The sequence below is a fragment of the Choloepus didactylus genome, chromosome 2 (assembly GCF_015220235.1).
Source record: "Choloepus didactylus isolate mChoDid1 chromosome 2, mChoDid1.pri, whole genome shotgun sequence".
Lineage (NCBI taxonomy): Eukaryota > Metazoa > Chordata > Mammalia > Pilosa > Megalonychidae > Choloepus > Choloepus didactylus.
This window is the reverse complement of record NC_051308.1, coordinates 133980315-134007227: the sequence shown is the minus strand read 5'-3', so window position 1 is coordinate 134007227 and position 26913 is coordinate 133980315. Positions and strand designations below refer to the sequence as shown.

General features: G+C 38.0%; 1 pseudogene; it reads left to right on the top strand.

Moving 5' to 3' along the window:
• The first annotated feature begins 21730 nt into the window (after positions 1-21730).
• Positions 21731-22537, top strand: LOC119518414 (annotated as a pseudogene).
• The last annotated feature ends 4376 nt before the right edge of the window (positions 22538-26913 follow it).

Below are 26913 nucleotides of genomic sequence, written 5' to 3'. Positions count from 1 at the left end.
GATACCTCTATCTGCCAAGGGCCATGTTTTGCCACCCAGGAATATAGCTGCTAATGGAAATTCAAGAAGTGCTCTTAGAACTTTCTCATAACCTTGCAGAAAAGAAACAGAACATGGGAGAGATGTGGTCTGTCTCCTTGACAGATGGACCCCAATTAAATCATCACATCCTCAAGGGATTACCCCACAGTGACATGTTAAGGGGGGTTGGGGGGTGGGGAGCATTGATGAAGTATGCTAAGAAATAATCAATTTTCATTGCTGTATGGTACTTCTAAAAGGTTGCTACTGTAATACAATTAGGATGCAACTTTATTATTGCAGTGATAGTAATTTTATTTACTTTTTCAGTCAATGCATATACACAGGGTTGTGAGAGCAATCAGCTGCTGCACTTGTTAGCTCACTGATTAAATATGTTGTCACCTAGCTCTGAACTAATTAAAGGGAATTGAAGCTGTTTGTACATTAGCCAATATGGTATTAACTTTGTTAACTGAGGTTTTTGAGCTTGCTTACTCTTTTCTCTGCCGTATGTTTTAATCACTCTTCTTTTTCACTAGCTAGTTTGCCCAGTTACCACAGCCTGTTAAAGCCATCTTTGAATCTTTGGGGGTTGTTATTTAAAATAGCCATTCACATCACTTGACATCTGATTGTGGAAGAAACCCCAAATAAGTAGTACTAAAAATTATTGAAGTCAGAAATATTAAATTAATATAATTTAAATAATAAAATTAATTAAATAATTTCATTTCCTACAAAATGCCTCTATTTGTGAGCGGAACTTTGAGTTTCAAAAGAAATAAATGTATGGATCACCTTAAGGAAAAGCATCAACTAACTGAACCTGCTGATCCAACCTGAATCCTGAGAACTCTGTGACTCCAGGCCCCTGGCCTCCGACATCAGCTGTCTGAAACCATACTTGTCAGTAAAATCGCCCCTGTCTATGCCCCTATAATCAATAACCTTATAAGCCAGATGTCCTAGTACTTTAAATTTGATTTGCCTATTTCAAGAAGCAGATAGATGTCCGTAGCCTGTTTTCCCTACTTATCTGTCCCTTTGTTTATTCTTTGTGCTGGTGGAAGAGCAACTTCAGGGCTTCAGGGGTTTAAAAGAGACAGCACTTGAAGTGCTTCAAAAGAAAGGAGAAAAATATATATATATATTAAAAAAAAGACCTGGAACAAAAGTTGAACCACCTTGCTGTAGCAAACCTCCTTTACCAAGATAGCTTTCACAAATGAGAAAATATCAATGCTTTGTATTTATAAGATGCTTTTAACTTTTTCAAAGCACTTTCACCTTTGTCATCCTGTGGAATACAGAGCGAATATTTATAAATGGAAAGGACATAAGTGATCCTATGGTGCTTCTAGAAGATACAAGCCAAAAAAGCTATCAGGTTTAATTAAAGGAAAAGCACCCCAAAGAGAATCAGATCAGGGCTAATCAAGCTCTGAGCGGGTTATCAGAAGAAGACAAACCTGTCCATTTAAATGGTTGAGAATTCAACAGTTCAAGTAATGTAATAGTAATTCTAGGCAGGACTAAATGTATGGGAATCAGCTAGAATCACTTTTAGCCAAGATTTAGTGATTTTCTTTTCACACCATCAGCCAGCCAAACAAACAATGGTTTTTCAACTCCAACTGGTTATATTGGCTTTAAAGTCATTGTCTGTATCTTATCTGGTTTTGAAATTTATAAATGCACAAGATGGACATCTGGGATCAAAATGGGGGTTAATGATGAAAGATTTTAAAATTCAAGATAGGCAGACTACATGCATAGCACGGAAAAGTGAGTGAAAAAATTAAATGAGTACATACAGTGAGCAACACACTCATTGCACTAGTTTCAGTTTTTAGGAATTGCAAGCCAAAGGATAGAAAAGAAGTGTATACCCGGGATAATAATGAAAAAAACTCTGTGGCTCCTATATATGTGGTCATAGAGCACTGGTTCTGAAACTGGAGAATCAATTGAAGGCTTTTAAAACACAAATTGCTGAATCCCACCCCTTGAGTTTCCGATTCAGTATTTCTAGGGTGCGTCCCCAACTTTGCATTTATAACAAATTCTCAGATAATGCTGATACAACTGGTCCAAAGACAATACTTTGAGAGCCAACTCAAATGGTTTGGAATTAGAACATTATTTGATATCAGAAGTACTTGTGTTTCAATACAGTTGTGAACACTTTACATATATTGTTCAATTACTTCCAACAGTCCTATGAGGTAGAAATTAACAATGCCTTTTTCAAAAAAAATGATAATAAATAAAGATTTAAGATTCAAGATGTTCAGTAACTTGTTCATTATTACATGGCTAGAAAGGGCCCGAGGCAGCATTCAAAGCTAAGTCTGGCTCTAAAACCTATGCTTGTTCTGCTATACAGTGTGGGCATTCCAAACTGCTTTAGCAATGAGTACTCTTCAGCCCACTTCCCTATATTATTATATAGTGCTTAGTACATTGTGAGCCTTTAACAAACAAATCAATTATAATGGCATATTGGAAAAAGAGGGAAAATGGAGCAAGCCTTTCCTTTGTGGTAAGATACCTAGAAAATTCTGCCTTAAAATACAACAAAATATAATGTAATCCTAAAAGAGTTTCTACAAGTTTTTCCATAGTAATTGTGCATCTCATAATCTTACAACTTACAAAATGTCATACAATTATTTTCTGCACTAAAGCTCCCTGAAAATCACACAGACATAGGTGAAAAAAAAGAGCAAGAGAGGAAAAAAAGGAAAATAAAAAGAAAATGAGTGAAGGAACAAACTTTCATGATTAATGAGCAACAGGACATGACTAGAATTGATTCAGTTGGTGGCTACTGTCAAGATAGAATGAAACAGCCTGATAAAGTGAGAAAGAGTACAATACTAATTTGTTTTCACAAGACATAGGGTCTAAGCTTAGTTTCTCCAGTGGCTAATTCTGTGACCTTGGGTAAGTCACTGGTGAGATTTTTCTGTAAGGTCCCTCGTAGCATTAACAGATAATGATTCTGTGAAGAACACCTTGCAAACACGATTACTAGCTGTCCTAGTTTGCTAATGCTGCAGAATGCAAAACACCAGAGATGGATAGGCTTTTATAAAACGGGGGTTTATTTCACTACACAGTTACAGTCTTAAGGCCACAAAACGTCCAAGGTAACACATCAGCAATCGGGTACCTTCACCAGAGGATGGCCAATGGCATCCGGAAAACCTCTGTTAGCTAGGAAGGCAGCTGGCGTCTGCTCCAAAGCTCCGGCCTCAAAACGGCTTTCTCCCAGGACGTTCCTTTCTAGCAAGCTTGCTTCTCTTCAAAACATCACTCCCAGCTGCACTCAGTTAGTCTCCTCTCTCTGAGTCAGCTTATTTATATAGCTCCACCGATCAAGGCCCACCCCAAATGGGCGGGGCCACACCTCCATGAGAACATCTCATCAAAATTATCTCCCACAGCTGGGTGGGGCACATTCCAAGCAAATCCAACCAGCACCAAAAACTTCTGCCCCACACAAGACCACAAAGATAATGGCATTTGGGGGACACGATACACTCAAACCGGCACACTAGCATCTCCATCCCTAGCAACATATAGTGGTTTACATTGCCAATCTTAAAAGAGATAGAGAAAGAAAGAGAGAAAGGAAGGAAGGAAAGAAGGAAGGGAGGGAGAGAGGGAGGGAAAGAAGAGGGGGGAAGGAAAAGAAAAGAGAAAAAAATAAGCTTCTCAGGGTCCAACAAATCCTTTTCTAATGAATGTTCTTCCTCTATATTTTGATTGGATATATTCTCTTGGAATTTTCCATGAGTTTCCAGACTCAGTCCTAATATACTCTAGTGGCTGGCCCTCATTAGCTGCCAACTTAATCCATCAACTGCTTTAACTGAAAGTTCTGGATCGCTGAGGCAGTCAAAGGTACTGGACTCTCCCTGCAGAGCTGAGGAGACATCCCCTCAATAGCTGTGGAGACATGGCCCAGGACTGCTTTTTCACTAAAAGGATGTAATTGCTAATGTAGTTATTGACTTGATGGATCCATCCCAGCTTAGCTTATTTCATTAGAGCTGTTTCCTCAGCCATTTTAGGATGAAATTTCCTAGGTATCTTACTACAAAGAAAAGGTCTGTCTTCTTTCTCTCCTGTTTTTTTTTTTTTTTCAAAATGTCATTATGGTTGATTTATGTTTTTTTAAGAGCTCACAATGTACTAAGCCCTATATAACACATATTCTGCAATCCCTCGGTTGTTTCTACATGTGACCTACCGTTGCATACAAAAGCATCGTCCGGATTCTAGAGCCCTAAAATGCCTGTGAAAAGCTTTGCTGCTTTAATGAGTCAGTTATTTCAGGCCACTTAGGGTTCATTGATCCTCTTAAACAGTTGCTTGATCATTTCCTTTTTCATTAAAATATAGGGAATATTGCCAAAGAAGCAGTTATAGCCAAAAGTCTTGGATTTTCCTCTTGCAGTGTATGGGCTTTGAAGACATTTCTCAACTTCAAGTTAGAAGACCAAATTCCTTCTTTTTTAATCTGTTCGCTAAAGAGGGATCCTAGTGATAATAGTCATCAAATGCAGCTCATAAATCCAATTCTGAAGTTTGTTTACTATAACAGGCTAGAAAAGTTGGTTTATTCAGAGATGGCAGATTGCTTTGATCCAAATCTGAGGAATGAAACAATTCATTATAACTCTAAAAATAGTATGTCTTGGAAGGGGCAAAGAAACTTAAATAGAACAGAACCATGTACAAATTCTACTTTCAGGACTTAATGACAAAGCCCGCCTGCCCCTGAATAGCGTGAGTGAAGGAGTTAACATCTTGCCTCTCACCCCAGCCCTGGCCACACTGTAATTAAAGTGGTGTCAGCCTTTCCATTATAAACTACTGGTATGATTTTCAGAGGTTTATGACTCAGCCATAAAAATTCACTCTAGGCTGAAAACTGGCACAAGGCAACGAAACTTAAGAATACAATTTTTGTAGAAGGAAATCGTTCTAGCTCTTTTAGGGTAATAGAGCCTTTTATTTTTTAGTTTTTCTTCTCACATAATGTAAACAAATCTGCTTTATATATACAATTTTTATGAGTTTGTTGAATTTTAATAATCTATGATGTTCAAAGGACTCAAGTATTTATTTTTATACCTCATTCTACCCTTGAACAGCAGTTTTTGATGCAAGCAAGTATTAGGACATTGGAGAATTTGAGTTGGAAGAAAGCACAAGAGGGCATCAAATCTAATCCCCTTTTTTCCATGCAGGTGGTTCCCTGATGGTGCTTCTCCTTTTTCTTCCCCTTTCTTGGGACTGTACATTATTGATAGGTTAAAATTAATTTATTCCTGGGGTCACCCAGAATTGCATTTTTAACATCTGCATCACTTGCAGGGAGATAGCAAAATCTATCCTCGTCAGGGCAAAGGGAACTCTACTATTTTAATAAAATGCCTCTACAAGAATCTATTGTAGGAGGACAATCTGATTGGTGCCTCCAATGCCATTGATCAAAAGGGTTGGTTTGCCCAATATGGGTGGCAAAAAGCATCTTCTCCCACAGGTAGGGAAAAATCTATTCTGAAACAATGGAATCAGAAGGATAGATGGATTTTTCACATATAGGAATTACAACTCTGTTACTGCTGAAGAAAACCTTTACAGATGGCATTTGCTTCATATGAGCTACCACTTCAAGAGGACCTTGAAAAAAGCATGAAGACCCATTTGTTGATTCAAAACAGTATTATTATTAACAACAAAAAGGATAAATCCATTCCTTAAGCATGCTTCTTTCTCTATCCTTATACAATCTGTAAACAAAGAAGTCCACTCTTAGATTTGCTCTCTGATGAGCTCTAGATCTTTCCAGATTAAGCATGCTATTATAATTCCATCAATTTAAAGTAATTTTGGAGGTGAAAGAATATAATAAGGAAATCATTAAGAAAATGTGAGAAAAACTTCATATTTAATTATTTTATAAGATGAGTGAATTAAGAAAAACAAAATAAAGTGAAGATTTAATAAACATCTATTATGTGTCAGGCAGCTTACTAGGTATTTTATATTTAAATATCTCACTTAAGGAAAGCAAAAAAAAAAAAAAAAATTCCAGTGAAGTTCATGCTCTCTCAAAGAGGTTAAAGGAGCCTAAATCAGGGGCAGGGAGGGGGGAGCTAAAAGCAAGTGCCAGATCAGAATAAAATTCAACATTGCCTTTGAAGAACATCCTAATACTTTACATTTTTGTGAGTGTCCATAGACACTCTGCAAAAGGCACACATGCAGGAAAGATGAGCCCCTATACCAAATTTATTGAACCACTGGTTTGCAATAATTTAAGCTCTCCCAAGAAATGTGAGGGAAATTAAGCAGAGTGTTCTTATATTTTGGCTCTGTCTGTTAAAGCTTAACATCTCCAAATGGCAGAGCTCCATCCTGACTCATATTTTTAAAAAGTTAAGAAGCTTCCTCTCCCAGAAAAAAAAAATGGAATATTCCATGTGTGATCAGAAGAATAACTAGAGGAAACTGAAGGAGACTTGGCTTTTGTGCAGCAAGCAAAAGAAACATTTCCAATGACCCAATTTGAAGGGCTATAACCTTGTAGGGCACAGAGAAGAGACAGCAGCAGCCTGGAGGACAAGTAAGAGTTCCCTGATCAGAGGTGAAACAATTCAGTTTGACATCATTCTGACTTTGAGGCTGAGACCACCAACAGAGCAGGCTTGGCAAGCAGCACTTAGAATCCTTGCTCAAAGGACAGACTGGACTGGAAACCAGAGTGTGCAAAAACTGCTGATTGGCCATTGGGAATTTCAGCCACATCAGCAAACATAGGAAGAAACATCTCTAAATGCAATGGGCAGAGATGGAAAATAAATATAGATTTAAAGACTAGTGAAAAATCCTTCCCAGTGAAGAGTTTTTCAATAGCAAGAATATTTTTCTCTGAGGATGGACTTGGGCTTTGCTATGTTTGCTTGCTATGTTATTTTGTTTTTGTTTTTAAGATGAATTTGTTGAATGTCAGTACAGACTTCACACTTTTCCTTCAATATTATTTTCTAAAATGAAAAGATACTTTATTGAAGGCTGTTTCTTTTGAGCATTTTCCACTTTCATTTCAATCTGAAAGTTTGTAAACCACAGAATTGAAGTATAGAAAAGGCTTCCTGATATGCTGAATTTTCTTGTCAACCCAAACTTAAATGATGTTTTTCATGCAAATAATTTCCAAGAGGATTATGCACAGATAGATAAAAATTTTATCTTTTAGGCATTTTTATTCATGAATCAATGTAGATTTTGGATCCAGCTTTATATTTTGATGTGCATAAGATAATTAGCACAATGGTAGATGAGCTCTTAACAAATCTTTTATTCTCTATGGACACCAGCAAGGAGAAATGATTTGATTATTCATACCTGAAACTTTTCAGTTCCCTTGACTGAAAAAGCAGCCCAGGCTCCCCAGTCTTCTACTAAGATAACTTCCCTAACTATAATCCTTCTTCCACATTTCTGCTCACAGAATCCTACAAGCTGTAAGTGTGAGGTGATAAGCACATTACTTCCCTTTGCCTCTGTGATATATACATTGCCATGGTCTAGGCTGAGCAGTGAACTTGAATTTTCCACTTGCCCATCATGGTTCACACACACCCACACCTCAGCACTCTGGATCTCACCCCAGACCAAGTTCCATCATTTGGTTTCTCTCTCAATCCTTATCAAAACTTATTTTATGCAAGCTGTCACCATGGAAAAGACCAGATTAAGTAAATCATCACCTCGCTAACTCTTACACTTCAAGTCTTTACCTAAATGCCATTCTGGGAAGCCCTCTCTGAAAGTTCCAATTAGAGTAGGTCTTCTTATTAGGCTTTTTAAAGGACTTTGTATTTTGCAGAACTCATCACACTGACAAACGTATACATATTTATGTAATTATTTAATGTCTGTCTTTCCTACTACACCATAAGCTTGTTTTGTCTCATTCCTTGCTGTGTTGTCAAAACCTAGCACAGTACCTGGCATGTAATACTCATTATTGCCATTAAGTCAACAGGCAATGGTGGCTTAATGTATTATTCCTCATATGGAATATTTTGTCTTTTCAAGGAAGAGAAGGGAAACTAGCATTTATTGAGTGTCTATCATGTCTGAGTTCTAAGACACGATCAAAAACATTACCTCACTGGCCTTCTGTGATGGTTAGGTTCCTGTGTCAACTTGGCCAGGTGATGATACCCAGCTATCTGGTCAAGCAAGCACTGGCCTAACCATTGCTGTGAGGACATTTGTGGCTGGTTAATAAACCAACAGGCTGGTTTATTAAATCATCAGTCAATTGGCTGCAGCTGTGACCGATGACGTTAACAAAAGGCGCGTCTTCCACAATGAGAGAATGCAGTTGGCTGGATTTAATCCAATCAATCAGTTGAAAACTTTTAAGTGAGACAGATAGAGGACCTTCACTTCTTCTTCAGCTGACCAGCGAAGCATTTCCTGAGGAGTTCGTCAAAGTTGCCAGTTCATTTCCTGAGGAGTTCACCGAACATCCTCATTGGAGTTGCCAGTTTGCTTCCTGCCCTATGGAATTTGGACTCGTGCATACCCACAGTTGCATGAGGCACTTTTATAAATCTTATATTCATAGATATCTCTCATTGATTCTGTTTCCCTAGAGAATCCTAACTAATACACCTTCCAAATAATTCTGAGATATGTATTATTATATTCATCTTATAAGTTTACCAACCATAGTCCCATAATGAATGAGAGCTGAAACCCAAGTCTATACGACTCCTGAGTACTTCCATTACATCATATTTCTTGGATCTCAAAGAAAATATCTCTATGAGGGAATGCACAGCATTCTTTTCTGAACCCTCAATTCAAATTACAGCGGTGATCAGTTATGTTATTTATAAGCTTTGAACTGGTCCCATTGCTTTTGCCCACCTACCTCCTAAAATCCTTTGTCTATGCAATGGCCAGAATGATCTTCTTAAAATATAAATCACGCCATGTTACTCTCCTGCCTTAAATTCTCCAGCAGTTTTTCAATGCACCTAGAAAAAAGTCCAAGTTCCTAAAAAAGGTGGGCAAGACCTTCTATAATCTGGCATCTACCTGCCTTTCAGATGTCATCTCTTATCAGATCTTCTTTGATCACTATGTTTCAGGCATACCAAGCTCTTAATTTTCCTAGAAAATACCAAGCTCATTTCTATCTTAGGGCTTTTGTACAATTTATTCCTTCTGAAATGCTACTGCCCTGATCTGCATGGCTCATCTCTGTCTTGCCAATCAGATCCCAACTGACATTTAATCTCCTCAGGGAAATGTCCCCTGACTCTTGGTCTAGAGTATCACCCCTACCTTGACTGTTATCATTCCCTACCCTACCACTCTGAGATATTTTCTCAACTAGCCAGGTCAAATACTCAAATAGCTAACAGACATACCATCTAGGCCTCAACCAAATTGCCCCTTCCTCAGTGAAGCCTTCCCTAAAACGTCAAAGAAGAGAAGGTTTGCTTATTATAAATTTTTGAAGAACTGTACCGTTCTTTTTCTAGAATTGTAATCAATTGACTATTTGTGTTAATCCTTTTAACTAGTTGATACTCTCTTGCTTATTTACTTGTGGGATTTCCCAAATGTAAATATGAATGTAAGCTCCATAAGAGTAGGGATCTTAAGTTTCTTTCAGTTTTACTCCATGTGGTGCTTCAAAGGTTTATGTACCCCAGAAAAACATGTTCTTAAATCTAATCCATTCCTGTGGATGTGAACCCATTGTAAGTAGGATTTTTTGATGAGGCTACTTCAGGTAAGGTATGACCCACCTCATTCAGGCTGGGAGTTAATCCTCTTACTGGAGTACTTTATAAATGGAATGAATACACACACACAGAGAAAGCCATGGAAGGTAGAAGTTGAAACCCAGAAGAGAAGGGCGATACCAGCAGATACCACCACGTGTCTTGCCATGTGGCATAGAAGTCAAGGATTGCCAGCAGCCAGTCTTTGGAAAGAAAGCATTGCCTTGATGATGCCTTGAATTGGATATTTTCCTGGGCTCTAATGGTAAATGACTAATGAATAAATTCCCATTGCTAAGTCCAACCATGTCATGGTATTGCTTTGAGCAGCCTAGGAAACTAAAACACTGCCATCACCCAGAGATAAATGGTTCTTTTTCCATGGAATTTAGGGTAGGTAACAAATTTTAAATAAGTAATTTAAACTGTGATGAGTACTACAGAAGAGAACACACAGAGAACTGTGGAAGCATGTAGAAGAGGTTCCTAGTCTAGTCTGGGTTGGGGAAAAGTCAAGAAAAGCCTTCCAACCAAGAACTGAAATGTAGTGAGGAGTTTGCCAAATCAAGACATGGGGTGAAAAGTGGGATGGGATGCAAGGAGAGAATGTAAGAATGTCCCAGCCATCTGGAAATGCATGTGCATCCCACACAACACCCCAAGCATCCATTCACTCTGTGTTCCATTGTCCCACTTTCCTCATAGAACTTACCATTATTTGAAAATATATTATTTTGTTCCTTTTTATTGTCTGCCTCTCCATCCCATTAAAACGAATGTTCCATGAGTGCAGGGATTTTGTCAGTCTTACTCGGCATTATACTCCAGAGGCTATACTCCAGCCTAGAACACTGCTGTCATTTATGAGGTGATTGAAAAACAAATTTTAAATAAATGTGTAAAGATCTGGAAGCGGTAAAGGTAAAAGTAAGGGACTAAAAGAAAAACACTATGATTATGATATAAGACAGAAGGAAATAATGGCGTAAGATAATTTGGATAAGCAGAAATCAGAACTCATAAGCATGTTAGGGAAGTTGCCCTTTTACCAAAAGTAATGAAAAGACATTGAAATCTTTTAAGCATCTGTGTTTTCTGATTAAACGTGTGATTTCAGAACATCACTCTAGGTAAACTGTAGAGAATGGATTGAAGAGGAGCAAAACTGGGTAAAGGGCAGTCAGCTTTGGAAAATTTTACAGTTGTCTACATGAGAAATGACAGTACCTTGAACTGGGGTGGAGCCATGGCAATAGAGATGAGCAATTGGATTTTTAAAGATTTTAGGTAATAGAATTGAACTGAGTTGATGAATAATTGGATGAAGCAATGAGGGGACAGAAATCAGGGTGGAGTCCCAGCTTGAGCCATAGATGAATGGTAGAGCCATTGTCTAAGTAGGAAAATCACTGGGGGGAAAGCATATTGAGTGTGCAGGGTGGTGAGTTCAGTTTTGGCTGTCTAGTTTGAGGGCACTCTGAGTCTTTTTAGTGGGAAAGTCTACTAGGCAATTGCATATACAGGTCTAGAGCTCAGGTAGGTCAGGCTAATGACATACATTTAGAAGTCACCTGCATTGCTGTTTATCTGTTGGTTAGTTGGTTGGTTGGCTTTAATGTCACTGTATAGTGATAAGGCTCTGGATTCAAACTGCCTGAGCGGGAATCCTGGTTCCCACCACTTTTGTTGGTGATCACTTTTGTTAAGTGATCTTAACCAAGATATCAAATATCTCCAAGCCACAGTATTCTCAACTGCAAAATGGACCCACCTCATAGGACTGCTATAAGGATTAAATGAGATAAAATGTGTAATATGCATAAAACATAATCTTGCATAGAGTAAGCTCTTAATAAATGTTAGAAATTCTAGTCATTTTGGAAATATAAAGGCTACTAAATCCATAGACTTTGTTAAACATTACAGAGTATGCAGTCAACAGATACTCACAGCTTAGCTGTTTGTAGTCTTCATCCTAATATAGATAACATATTTCACATCTTCAACAGTGATAAATAAGTTCCTACTTCCTATTACCTGAGCAAGTACTGACAATTTGTGACACATTCTAGTCCATATTTTTTCTATTCTTCACATTAAACTTTTGATGTCTTTGGTAAGTAGTTACTGGAATACAAATATGCATCACCTTAGAAAGCATTGATAGGAATTAAAGCTACATAACCTAAAGTTCTTTCAGAATTATTTTTCTTGACTGAATTAATCAATAAAAATGCATTCAAAATTTAATATTATGCTTCCAAGACATACATGCCAAACCCTATACTGGAATAGTAGTTCCCTTTTTACCTTATAATAGATAATACATGTCTAAGATACATGAACTTTATCTGTTAAATAAGCTTACCATCTGTCAATATCTTGCTCCACTCTTTCATCAAGAGTGAAATGGAGTTTAAACATTAAGTTAAAACAGAGATAGAGATATATGTGTATGTTTGTCTCTATATATGTGCATGTATATATATGTGTGTGTGTATAGGTAAATTTATATACAGATCCTCATATACATACCTATATACATATAACAATTAAAACAGAGTGTGAAGTAGGAAAACATAATAGATTTTTTAAAAGATTATGACTCTTTGCCCTGGAATGAACCCTAGAAATTACAGACTCCAGTTACTTCATTATACAGATGCAATATCTGAACTCCGAAGAGGTGGGATGAGGTGCTTGAAATCATGCAATAATACGTGGCAGAGTCATGACTAAAACTCAGGTTTCCTAACTCCCAGCCCAGTCTTCTCTCCACTACATCGTGATTAACAAATTTACTACTGCACTTTATTTTAAATAAATTCTGATGGAATCAAGAATGTGTTTGCTGTGTTTGACACTCCACATCTCTATTATAATAGTTAAACAGACACAAATCAAAGTTAAACTGATTATCTATGTCTCCTTCATTTAACCATACATTGTAGTGTTAAAAAAACAAATAATCTGAGATAGACAATCAGAAAATTCTTACAGCGAGTCCTTGTCTACAAAAGGTTTGAAAATAAGGCTGACATCTGTTACAAAGAAAGATTAATTAGGTAGTACTTTAAATGATGAATCCTGGCTCTGTTTCCCCTGAGAACAGTTGGTAAATGTACTGTTCTAATTAGGGATTTGGATCAAAATATCATTTTATTCAAATCATGAAGCTTATTAAGATTTTTATTAATACTATCAGTTTTACTAACAATGTACATCATAAGTGTTTATATGACAGCCACAAACACTTTTCCTCTGGTGAAAAAACAATTTTATAAATGGTATAACATTAACTTTGGGGATTATTTATTTAGGGCTAAACTAACTGCATTATAATTCTCTTTTCTTTCATCATATCATGCTTTTCCATTATATTTTGCTGAACATATTATGTTATTAAAATCTCCTGACATCCTATATATAACTGGCAGAGGAAGCAAAGCTGTGCCGAGGGGTATGGCAGGTTTGATTCAAATTGTGGACTTGGATTCTGTATGAAGGACCAGTTCCTCAGAGAGTATTTTCAAAGGAAAGCCCATGCTCTGTGTACCCACCTCTCATCTATTATCCCACTAATTCTGCCTAAATCCAGTCATATACCTTGACCCCACTCCTGCCCTCCAGCACTCAGAGAGGCTGAGGAGGGAATCAAAAGAACCCAGAAATTAGCATAAGGGATCCTGGGCTTATACCCTGCCTTTACCACTTACTAGCTCTCTCACTAAGTCACTTAAGCTTCTAAACTATACATATCTAAGTTTTGTCATGTGTAATATAGGGATAACTGTGGTAACACAATTAAATGAGATAATTTGTGGGGGATAACATATACTATTGCACAAAGGATCATTTATTCAACAATTATCAAGTACCCTTCCTAGAATTTGTGAATAGCTATTTTAATATAATCATTTTTATTTCCAAAAATGTACTGAACCACCAATGGAGTGTGGGAGGAAGTGGAGAAAATTAAAATATGGAAGTGTGTAAATAATTATTACATTGCTTGCAGATTTCTACTGATCACTTTTTTTTTTATGAACATGGTTTATGGAAAAGAGTTCTCTTCTTTAGAGCAACCAGAGAAAATTACCTCCCTTTTTAAATTTCTCATTTTGCTGGGCAGGAAGGTAAATACCAAATCATCTGATTTAATAATAAACATTTGGAAATATTAGTTACATCAGGAGGCCTGCTCTGCTGTAAACGTGTCCTCACAGTCACATGCTGTCACTGCATAGACAACAAGTTAGTGGTGGCCAACATGGAGCTCACAGTCAGGGCTAAGATGGGAAACGTGGTATTTGCTGGATGGATTTCCAGAGGTTGAAAAGAAGAAGCATGGCAGGAGGTGTGTGTGTGTGTGTGTGTGTGTGTGTGTGTGTGTGTGTGTAGGAGGGTAATTAGGTCATTCTTCTAAAAATACCTATCAAACCTACATCTTAAGGGACAGTAAGTTGTCAACAGGAAAATATTACCAAAAAAGTTTGAAAAATAGTCCCTAACTGTATTTACATTCATATTTAGACTAATAATTTTTAAAAGCAGCTTCCTAAAAGCAACTTTCCAAAGCAAATTTGAAACATCTTTTACCTACCAGTCCAAGCAAACATCCATGATGTCAAATGAAGAGAAAGTTTCTAGAAGCAGCAAACCTCACTTGGTCTTTACCATGAGAAATGTGTTAGAAGTGGAGGCAGCTGCCCTGAGCCTGAGTTTGTTCTTAAAGAAACTGGACATCTGTCTCAGTAATGAACTAACATCTTGGCATGAGGGCTAAGTCAGAAAAAATTTTAAAGGTGTTTTCAAGACAGATTTTTAGAATTCAAAATGAAAATAAATTTTATAGAGATCCATAAAAAATGTTTATTCTTACAACTTAGTTGACTTATTTTATTGAAGAGAAGAATGCTAATGAGAAAAATTGGCACTACATTTTAGCTACTAAAATGTTCCTATCTAGACGTATTTCAGAACTAACATTAAGGTCCTACATCAATGTATTATCAAAAGTCCCAGTCTCACCTATGATCGCTCCCTTGCAAATTGCCACTGTTGGTGAACTCGAATGAATGCAATTGAATTACTAACAGTGGATCCAAAAGCGTCTTCAAGTTGAGCATTAGGGTACAAGTTTTATACGCTCATTTCCTTTTTGAACAATGAAAATATTTTGTCTGCTTGCCTCAATTTTTGTTTTACTGTTGAAATCAATATTGCTTCTGCTCATTCAGATTTTAAACCAGTTTCTGATTTCCTGTTGGAGACTTCCACAACAACATTCACATCATTTTATCTTTCTGTTTCTTCTGTTAAAGTACTTTTAAAAAGTTGAAGCCAAGTATTGAAAAATCTACAGCAAATATTCAAACACTGGAAAACTATATTGAACGTTATTGAGTAGTATTCAAATAACATATTCAGATGCCCTACCAAGGCAATAGCACTACATAAAATTATGTGTCAAAACTGACAATTTAATGACTTATTTTGCTTTCAGACCTTACTACTTCTTGAAACACCACTTCAATTCCTTGGAACACTCCTCATAAGTTTCATGTGTTGTATTTTATAAGTATAAACTTATTACTCTTTTTTTTTCAAAAATGACTTACCATTAGTAGCAGACAGGGCCAAGAACATACACTTATAAAATGGCAGTAGCTACAAACCAGACTGACTGATGAGATTGTGACCACTTCTTTCCATTGTGTTAATATCCGGCTTCCTTCAGGTTGAATGACTTACTGCCCAGTATCCAGAATAGGTGATCCCTAATATCCCCACCTCTCAGATTCTATGACTTCCCAATGACCCATGCCAGCTGACACATTACCCAAAGACCTAGAAATAAATTTTACCCAACTTGCCACTCTGCCTGATTATACATTTGATTATATGTTTATTCCATTTTCATGTTAGCTAATCTCCAGGAAAATTAACCTAGAGAGGTTACACATCATGCCTTTTGGAGGTTTGAAAGATTGAATCAGTCCATCATTTAATGATTCTATATTGCATCAGGAAAGAATATTACATGACCTTGAAGCCCCTTGGAACCTTGCAATAATGTGAACATTTTGATGCCAGAGATTAACTCACTAAGCAATCCCCACTGGCTTTCAACATTATGATACTCTGAGGCTGCTATGAGCCTCAATACTGCTTGGGGCTTAAGTTGCTGCAGAAGAAAGAAAATTCAGATTAAGCTGTCACCCAAGAAAAAAATTAACGTACACTTCTAATTGGTTTAGGTGTTTCTTAAAAAAGTTATTATTCATGCAATTACAATTTGTGTCTATTTAAAATATGACCATTATTTTTAAATTACTCTATTCAGAAAAGCAAGTTATCAATATTAGGATTGTGACATAAGTAAAGGAAATTCATAAAATGTACAGAAATTACAGCTAAATCCAAAATGGGCATATCACTACATGAGTAGGAACACATTGTTCAAGTTCTTGATATGCTTGGCCTCTATCCCATACCACTAATTACTTCTCAGCTCAAATGGGCAAAATTGTTAGCTATTTGCTCAGCAATAGGTGAAAAGATATGTTTCATTTTTCTCTCCCTGTGGAAAATTGTCAGCATTGTACTGCAATGCTGAGCAGGTTTATTCTTAGCATCTTGTCTCTTCAGACATTTTATGGCAGAATGGGGAATATTAAATGTCTGATTAATAAATAATTACAACTGTGTTTTCAATCCTCAACTCAAATTCAAAAGGAGTTTTGACCAGGTAAGGCATTTGAGAGAAATTCTGATAAGAATTTATTTGTACATTTTAATTTAGATTTATTCCAGTGTGGAAGCCCAAATATTTACATATTCCATGCACACTTTACATATATAATTATTTTTAACTATTATCAGTATTCAACTACCTCCAGGGAGAAATGCTGTAAAGAATTTAGCAGCAGGAAAACATAGTAAACAACAGCTTAGGACAGAAGGTAAAGAGCATCATAAACATACAGAATCTGAAATTAGAGAAAGAATTTTTAATTAGGTGGAATGTAATCACTCAGCTGGAATTTGTCTACATTACCAGAACAGGAACATTTTGTTGTTGTATAAAGTGCTATCAGATATTTCATTAGCAAACCAAGCAGAAAATTCCATTTTAGTCTTATCCACTTCCTATCTCTCTCTACTAAAGAGTATAATGCAACATGAGTTTGGTTTTATCCACCACTGTGCAGCAATATGAAAACAGAATGATTACATCATTTGCAGTGTGGTCCTGAATTTTCTGGAGAAGTCCCAATTCCCATTTGAGTGATCCTATGCGTTATCTTTCGGTTCAAGAGTTATGCTCATTGTGACTCTGAAAGACAAAGGCTAAGAGAACACTTCTAGTTCCAGCTCTGCCTTTGCAGTGTGTGTTCACAATCATCTCTTAGGCACTTTGGGCCACAGTCCCCCCTTCTTTATGCAAATGCATGAATGCCAAATTGTCAAACAGTCCTCATATTCCATGACTTAATTAGTATTAAGTAGCACGGCATAGTGGTTAAAAACAGACTCTCGTGGGAGTGTGGCTGAATTTGAATCCCAGCTTTTCCAATCCCAGCTCCGTGTGACCATAGGCAAGCTATTTAACCACTCTGTGCCTCAGCTTCTTCATGTGTAAAATTGACTTGATAATAATGTAATTCTTCTTAGAGTTCTTTTATATAAGGGTAAAAGAGTTCATATATGTCAAGCATCTAAAATAGCACAGAATGGTAAATGCCATATAAAGTGTTGGCTAAATAAATATATATTAAGCTTTAAAAGGACAGCATAGGAGAAAAGAAGTAATAAAATTGTAATCTGGGCCTAATTCAGTTGTTCAGCTGCTGTTGCCTCTTTGTACTCCAGTTCCCATGGCTGCAAATAGACCAAACCTCCTATTTCTCTTTTAAAAAACCTACTTCTTGTTTCTCTCAATGCTACTGAAAGCCTCAAGTTTAATAAGGCATTCTGGTTTCCCCAGGTATTGAGCTCCTAACACTGTCTTTACTGTTGGCAAAGAAGCACCCTAAAAAAATCTGATTGAGGATTGTATTTGGGCTCAGTGCCCAAAGATATAATCCAAACTGCCCATAATTCCAATGTAACAGCCTCATTCATTGTACTCTTAAAGATAATCAATCAAAAAAAAAAAAAAAAAAAAGACAAATGCCCTTGGGAGATGGTTAGTCTCCTCAGGGAGGTAGGGAAAGTCTCCTATAAGGAGAAAGGATAATTTCAACTGTAAATTTCACCTAATTAAAAATCTTATTTATGCAGGTCCTGCCCAGAGGGCCTGAATGCCCTTCTCTATCAGCTGCTCTACCCAGGCCCCCTGTGAACAGCAACTGTGGTTTAGGACAGTCTAAATTCAATATGCCAGCTTTCCCTGGGACCCACAAATAATTCTTGGGCTCAGGACTACATGTGTTAGCCAGCTCCTAGGATGGGATGATAAATGTGGGCTGAGGAGTGCCTGGAGATAAAACTCATTCCCTAGCAGATAGTGGCCTGCCAGCACATTCTTTCTCCTTTTGCCTGAGCCTAGGTAAGCAGTCACTGGAGACTGCTTGGCTAGGTATGTGTATTTTCTGACACCTAGCTCACCTCTGCTGCCCTATCTGTTCCTTGCCAGGAAGGAGCAGAGTCCCTCTCCTGCAGCAGACAAGAGATATAAGTGTGTGTAGGCCACCTCCTTGCATCAAGACCCCCTAACCGTGGAGGACTGAGGCCCACTGGCAAAGCTGACTTTGCTTTGTTTCTGCTCTAAGTGAGTAAATATTGTTCCATGCAGAGCCTGTGTGAGTCCTGTCTTTTGTTGGTAACCCCAACACCTATATGTGAGTGGGTTGACATCTCTTTGCTATCCTCCATGTGGTAGGACTCCTAACCTGGAGGTGGTGACAGGTGTCATGTTCCCCAGTGATCAACAGGAAGCTCCTACTGCAGATTCAAATGTGCTACTCTAAGATTTGCAATACTCATGAGCCTTTCTCTCTCTCTTCCTCTCTCTCTGTTTCCCTCTTCTTCTCTCCTTCTCCTCCTCCAAGAATTTCCAAAACAAATATTTTCAGTGAGCAGTGAGCAAAATTTTAGCTTAGGAGGGACATACAAGAGCCATTCCTCTTCTCCAACTCCACTGTTCTCAGAGATGCCCTTGTGCCCAAGAACAATGCCTCTTTCATCAGGTCTCATATCAATACAGTTATAGTCTGCTACAGGCAGACCTCCACTCCCTGGGGTAAGTAGATTTATGTGTAGAATGGGTATAAAAGATGATAGATGTCTTGTCACCACACAGTGACACTTCTTAAATGAATTCCATGGCTCACAAACATCTCTGTCGTCCTCTGTTTCTGTGATTTCATGTAGGATACTTGGAAGGGAGAAGGGAACTAACATTCACTTAGTATCTTCTCCATGCTGGATACTGGGTTCCATGCCTTACAAACATTCTCTCACTTTGTCATCACAGTTACCCTGAGAAGTGAGTATTCTATTTTAAATATGTGCAAACAGTTTAGAGAGGCTAAGAAACTTACCCACAGACTCATCCAGCAATGACAACCAGTATTTAAATCCTTATATGTCAGATTTCAAATATGTGCTTTCTAAACTACACTTCCCCAGGGTACCCAAAAGTTTTGCAAGGTGTTTATTACCCTATGATATGTCATGATCCCAAATTAATCATCTGTAAAAATATATAAGAAACATAATTATTGGACATTAAGTAGCTGAAAGGCAATGCCTCTGGTTGACTTCCTCACTATAAAGAATAATGATTAGAGACAAATGTGGAGCTAGACTGCCTGAGTCCATAATATCACTCCATCACTTTCTGGGTGACCTTGGTCTTAACCTATCCACCTCAATTTCTCCATCTGTTAAATGAGCGTAATAGTACCTAATGCAGAGGGTATTTGAATATTAAATCAATTAATAAAAATGAAACCTTAGAATAGCATCTGATACATAGTAAGTACAATAGAAGTGCTTATTGTTGATATTATAATTATTACTACTACTACTACTTAGGAGGATTAGCACTGGATTGGATGAAAGACATTTAATGCTACTACACAGATATAATCATGATACTACACAAATGGATGTATTTTTAGCTCTCATTCAAACAGAAAGTTACTTTTCCTAACAAAAGAGATTTAATCCTTGTTCCTCACAAACCACTTCTTTAGTGTGCAGAAGGGCATCAGTCCCCAAAGAGGAGACACTTAAAATATTTAGCTTGGAGATACAGACAGCTGGAGCTTACATAGCCACAACTAACAGAAGGAAAAATGTTGAAAGGAGGCAAAGCCTTCCACAGAAACCAATTCTTTCTAGAGTCGGTACCCAGAGACTATTCTTTGAGCAAGTATATAAACAAAAAACTAAGATTTAATGAAATAAGTCTGACTGACCTTGATGGATGAGAACAATGTTATGCACATAAGGAAGTCAAGACAGAAACAGAGATAACCCCTTGGCTACACCTGCTCAAAGTTTTCAGTATTCAGTTAGTAAAGAGGAAGGGAAACTGATTCCAGAACATTGACATAGCCTTGAAAGTTTGTTGTGTATATGTAAACAGTATATAATTCTCAGCACAGAATACAGCCTTCTTCCTTTTTCATCAGCATATTCATTGGATCCTAAAATCAAGAGCCCTTTCAGATATTTTAAGGGAGAGTTGCCTGAACCCCCTGGACTCCACTCTGGTTAGATTTGAGATTCTGGTGCTTCAGAGTATGAAAAATAAGTAGCTTTTACAATATAGTCTCTTGATAAGGCTTATTTCTGGGTGGGCTGCTTCTTATATTTGTCTTGGTAGGGCTTTAATTTTCCATTTCCTTTTTCCATTGTTTTCAGCAGAGGAGAGAACTTGAACAGATTTTTTGAGAGCTCAGTGAATGGGTCACTAAGAGGATTGTGGATTTTAATAGACTCTTCTCTTTACTTCCCACTCAGCTAGCTATTTCATAAAACCCTAAGTTTGAAGGATTTGAAATAGAACTTTAACTATTATAGGGCTGAATCATCAAAGGGTTTTAAGCCTGCCACTGAATGAAGGACAGAAAGAAAGGACCATCTGATCTAACGCCATGAAATCTGAGCAGTTGGGACAGTTCCCCTGGAGCAGAACAGAGGAAAACAGAAAAGGAAGTGCTTAATTGAACGAAAATAGGCTGCTATGACTTAAATGGAAATCAAAGCTTTAAAAGGGCAAATTGAAGTGAAGAGTAAAGAAGCAATGATGATGTTAAGCTTCTTTCCTGTATGCTGCTAACGTAACTAGGGCATTGGCTCATGGATGCCAAGAAAGGTACTGATCCATAATAATGTTTTTAATGCTCCCCTGAAAAGTAAGGAAAATAAGGACAAAGTGGTGAGTTTTTTCTAAGTGTAATTTATTTGATTTAAGGAATTAGTCTTTATTTGGGGAAAGTTTTCTACCTACTTTTTTTTGGTATAAAACTTACTTTCTGAAAGAAATTGTGATAACATATGGGAGTTTTTGTTTTCTTTGTCCTTACTGACTAAAATTAAAAGTAAGCAGCATTGTAGTGTCTCCCAATGAAAATTTTTAAAATGTTCTGATATATGAAATACAAAATCTGAGACCCAACAATCCAAGTCAATTCTCTTCCACACAGTGGATTAGTATCTCCTTGGGAGCAGTTTCAAAATAGATACTGCCCTGCAGAAGGAATTCTGCCTCAACACTACACCCTTGACTCTTCTGTGGTCTACCCTACAGACGCAGCCTAAGGACTTCAACATCTCCCTTACTGGAATTTTCAGCCTCTGGACTGTTCTACAGAATTTGGACTTGCCAGCCTCCACAGCTGTGTGACTGCAACGTGGCTATGCCCAGAGCTTTCTCTCAGGGGCCCCTCCCTGAGCTGTCAGGTGCCCTGATGGAGCCCCGACCCTGCCCTTGAAGCCTTGCTGAGAGCTTCCTGGAGGAGGAGCTACAGCTCAATGCCAAGCTGCAGTTGCCAGAGCCTGTGGGCATCATCTCCACAATATCGTGGAGTATACGTGGGACCCGCATCGCAGCTATGTGATCCTCTACCGCCAGGGCCCCAAGGAAGTGCTCTTCCTGGGCATGAATCCAGGACCCTTTAGCATGGCCCAGACTGGGGTGACTTCTGAAGAGGTGAGTGTGGTCCGGGAATGGTTGGGTATCAGGGAACCCATGCTGGGCCCTCCCCAGGAGCACGCTAAGCGGTCAGTGCTGGGACTGCAGTGACCCCAGTCTGAAGTGAGCAGTGCTTGATTCTGGGACTTTTTCCGGAATCTCTGTGGGCAGACCGAAGTTTTCCTCTGTCACTGCTTCATCCACAACCTGTGTGCTCTGCTCTTCCTGACTCCAAGCAGGCTCAACCTCACCCATGCTATACTGCCGGCCAAGCAGCGAGAACAGCTTCTTGGGATCTGTGACGCGGCCCTCTGCCGACAGGTGCAGCTGCTGGGGGTGCACCTAGTGGTGGGAGTGGGGCAACTGGCAGAGCACCGGGCACAGGAGAGCTCTGGCAGTTCTGGTGCCTGAGGTTCAGGTAGAAGAGCTCCCGCACCCCTCACCTCGGAGCCCACAGGCCAACCAGGGCTGGGAGGCAGTGGCTAAGGAGAGGCTGAATGAGTTGGGGCTGCTGCCGCTGCTGACAAAATAAATGCTCCTGGGGCCTGGGCAGTAGACACATTCAAGGCCCCAAGTCATTCTTGGGCAAGCAGATGGTTAGTCACCTTCTGAACCGAAGCAACAAGTTCTTCTTGGGCTGCCTGGTTGCTGGGAAACTTCAACATCTGTCAAATTGTCTTCTGACCTGCTGTGGCAATTTTGAAAAACACTACTACTCCCCCTCCTGACTCCTGCTTTCTTCTCCTTCTTTTGATCATTGCCCCTGTGTCTTGTTGTGGTCCCTCCCTACACAGAGAATCAGCAGGTGGGCTTTGCTGGGCCCTGCAAACTGTTCTACCTCACTCTTTCCTTGGGAGCCTCTAATCATCTGAGAGTGACCTAGACAGTGACATCTAAGGATGTATTTGCTGTTTTAGAGGAAAGATCTTGCCAGGATCCCCACTCATTCTCATAGAACAGCTTCCTTCAGCTGACCCCTTTCCTCACAGGGATCAGGGCAAGGTATCGAGCATGAATTAAGAGTGAACTTATGGGATACTGAAGCTGGATAAATGGCGGAATTGAGTGTGGCAAAATGGAAGAGACAGAAGACCTGGATTTTCATTTCAACTCTGAGACTTGTGGACTTTATGACACTGGACAAATTGATTAGCCTCTCTGAGCCTCCAGATCCTCACCTGTAGGATGGGGACATCTACTTCATGGGGTTGGTGTGGAGATTAATTGAGATAACACTTGAAAGTGCCTTGCAAATTGCCTGGTGCTCATTACATTCTCTTCTTCCTTTCTTGTTTCTGGGTTGGGGGTCACTGAGCTGCACTACAAGTTTTTAGTGCAGCTAAAACATTGCTATGGAGGACTCTGGACCTTTACCTGTGGCCTGGGTTGAGGGCAGATTTCTGCCCTGCCAAGAGATGGACCAATGACTTCATGGAAACTCAGCCTGTGATTTTTCTGTCTAAGCATTAAAAACTCCTAAACCGAAAAAAAAGGAAAAAAAAAAGACATTGTCCTTCTGTATTGTGAGCTCTCAGGAAACAGAAGGAGGGCAAAGGGAGATGGGTATTTTTAAATATGATTCTGATACAGACCTAATTGATATCCACTGCTCTCAGGGGAAATGATTGACCATCACCCTTGGAAGAGCCAAGTCTTCTTTACTTTTGTACTTTTCATGTATTTATTCACCTCTGTGGATAGGAGACAAATAGTTTGCAATGGATTTTCCTAAACAAGAGGAATTAAATTCAGGAAGCAAGTCTCTATGCTCCACATAAAAAAGATCTTTGAAAGAGAAGCTTCAAGCAAATGACAGTTTTTTTCATAATGAAATCACAATATTAAGAATCTAGGGATATAACAAATATATTCTTGACTGTGGTGGCAATCTAAATAAAGTCCTTGAGCTAATTTTCATGGAAAAAGTTTCTACATACAAACTGAGTAAGTAGACATGATCTATAAATATATATTTCTTCAACTCTAAAACACTATATAGAAGAATGCTAAAACAAAAATTCAAATTGTGCAAAATGGGTGAAAATGTAAAAGTAAATCCAGATTTCTTTAACACTGTGAAGCAAAATGAAATGTTTAAGACACTGAGTTCATTTTTGTCCTTGAGGATATCACAGTCCAGGGTAATCTTTTTGCTTCAATCAGGCCAGTTTCCTCACTGATCTGTTTGTAAAAATTTACTTACTTAGTAATTGATTTCCATGAAAGGCTTTGCTTTTTTACAATGTTCTTGCAAATAATGCTGTATCCTGTCCCTCCTCACACTCCACCCACCTGCCAGTATAAAATGTATCTAATCACTTCCTGTGTAACTCCTACCCATTCATTAATGCCTATTTTCTTTATGCAAACACTGAATATTTACCATATGCCAGACACTTGCTAGACCCAAAAGGCCATGGACAGCAGTTAAAGGTTTTAAGCAGACTTGTGTTTTAGGTTCAAGACAACGGTGTGGAATATGAATTGGAAAAAGTCCTGAACAGAAGCAGGGAGATTCATTAGGAGGCTATTATAATCTAAAACAATTATTGTCAAAGTGTTGTCCCTGAACCAGTAGCATCAGAATCACTTGATAACTCGTTGGAAATGCAAATTCTCATATCCCAGTTCAGACTTAACAAGTCAGAAACCTTAGGCTTTATCCCAGGAATCTGTTTCAACAAGCCTTCCTGGTGCTGCTGACACACACTAAAGTTTGTGAACCACTGACTTAGGAGAATAATGGTAAAGGACAAGATAGTGGCAGTAAGTTTGGAGAGGAGAAAAGTACTTGTTCAGCTTACAGAACTGAAAGACATGATGACTAATTAGATGACAAGGAAGAAGTAAAATAAAATTCTGAGGTTTATGAGTTGGATGATTGATGACTAGTAGAGTCTTTCAAAGATAAAGAGAATACAAGGATATATTATGATTGGGGTGGTCAGTGTAACAAATCTTATTTCATTTTGGGATGCATCAAATTTGAAATATTGGACATTCCAATGAAGATGTCCAAAATGGTAGGTTTGTAGAGAAAGATAAACCTAGGAGAAAGATTAAGATAAAACTGTTTTTATGAATGATTAAAGTTGAAGAGCTAATTAGAGTCATGTGAGCAGAGGAAGTAACCCAAGGAGAATATGAGAAATGAAAGGAACTGAAGAAAGAACTAGGAAAATACCAACATTTAAGGAATAGATGATGCCAGAACATATGAGATAAAAAAAATATTACCAAGGTATTTTAGAAGTTTGGAAAAGTAAGAGAGTTAAGAAGGAGGAACAAATGAAAAATACTAAAAGTCACAAAGAGTAATATAAAGAGAGAAATGTATCCATTAAATTTAGAAAGGAGGACAGTTGTGACTTTAAGACAAATCTCAGTGGTGAGGAAGTCAGATTACCATAGGATAAAAAATTAATGTATTGGAACTTCTGGTTTCATCTCTCAGATGCCAAAACCTTGGAAGTCATCACTGCTATCCTTACAACAAGAAATAGCAGAACAAATTTAAAATCATTGACTTTTCTTGGACCTATTAGAGAACTGAGGTTTCAGGGAAAATCATCACCACAAAATCTGTAGAGAAGAAAACACTAGCCAGATATGCTTACCTGGAATGGATGCCACTGGAGCCATAAACTGATAGAAATTCTCAAACAATAATTTTGATAAATTTCTGGAGGATGAGTGTGGTCTAGAATGAGTGTGAGAAACTCCTGGGAACCTCAGCCTTGGAAGGCTTTCCCCCCAAGTGCAGATCCAATAAAAATCCTTTCCCAAATCTGACAGATGGTGGGAGGAGGAAGAAAAATCACTAAGAATATGTCCAGAGCATTCTCAAAACAAAGACCTATCCTCCAGAGGAAAACAATTCAGCAGAGCCTGTCCCAGCTGGGGAGAGGCACTTTTCCACTCTATCCCTTTCTAGCTATCTTATCTCACCAAAAGGACAACAAAAAAACATTCTACAAAAGTCAGGATTTCAAGGAAATAGGGGGTACTAAATCCAGAGAAGGGGCCTTGGCCCAGGAGTTAAAAAAAAAATCTATACCACTAGAGATACATTTTGGAAGGTAGTAGTGTGAATACACAGGCCCATTAAAGCATGAGACTGTAGAATGCATCTCTCCACCACATCTTACCATCACACCAACAGACTTCCAATATAATGACAGTAAATTACAACTGAAGAAGCTACAAGGGAAGACAAAAGTGAAAAAATGGAGACAAAAATAGTACATTAAAAATGTTGAGGCCTCTGGCACCTATAGCTACAGAAAGCAATAAACATATCCCACTTCTTGCCAAAGTACACTAAAGATCTGTTTACCTCAATTCCTATTACATGATACATGTCCAGCCTTCAAAAAAAAATTATGTAATACCAAAAGACAATGAAAAGCACAGTCTTAAGGGACAAAGCAATCATCAGAACCAGATTCAGATATGACACAGATGTTGGAATTATAGGATAGGAAATTTAAAATAACTGTGACTAATATGTTGTGTTATAATGGAAAAAACAAACACATGTAATAACATGGAGTGATGTAAGCAGAGAGGTAGAAACACTAAAAAAGAATCAAAAGGAAATGCTAGAAGCAAAAAACATTGTAACAAAAATGGAGGATGCATTTGATTAGCTCATCATTAGATTGTAAATGGCCAAGGAAAGAATCAGTGTACTTGACAATAAGTTAATAGAAACTTCCCAAAAAGGAATTCAAAGGGAAGGGGAAAAAAAAGGAGAATGAAACAAATAAGCAAACAAAAAATAACAGAATATCTAAGAACAAAGGGACAATTTCAAGAAGTATAATATGTAACTGAAATATCAGAATAAAAAGAAAGAATGGAGCAGAAGAAACATTTAAAGTAATAATGGTCAAGAATACTCCAAAA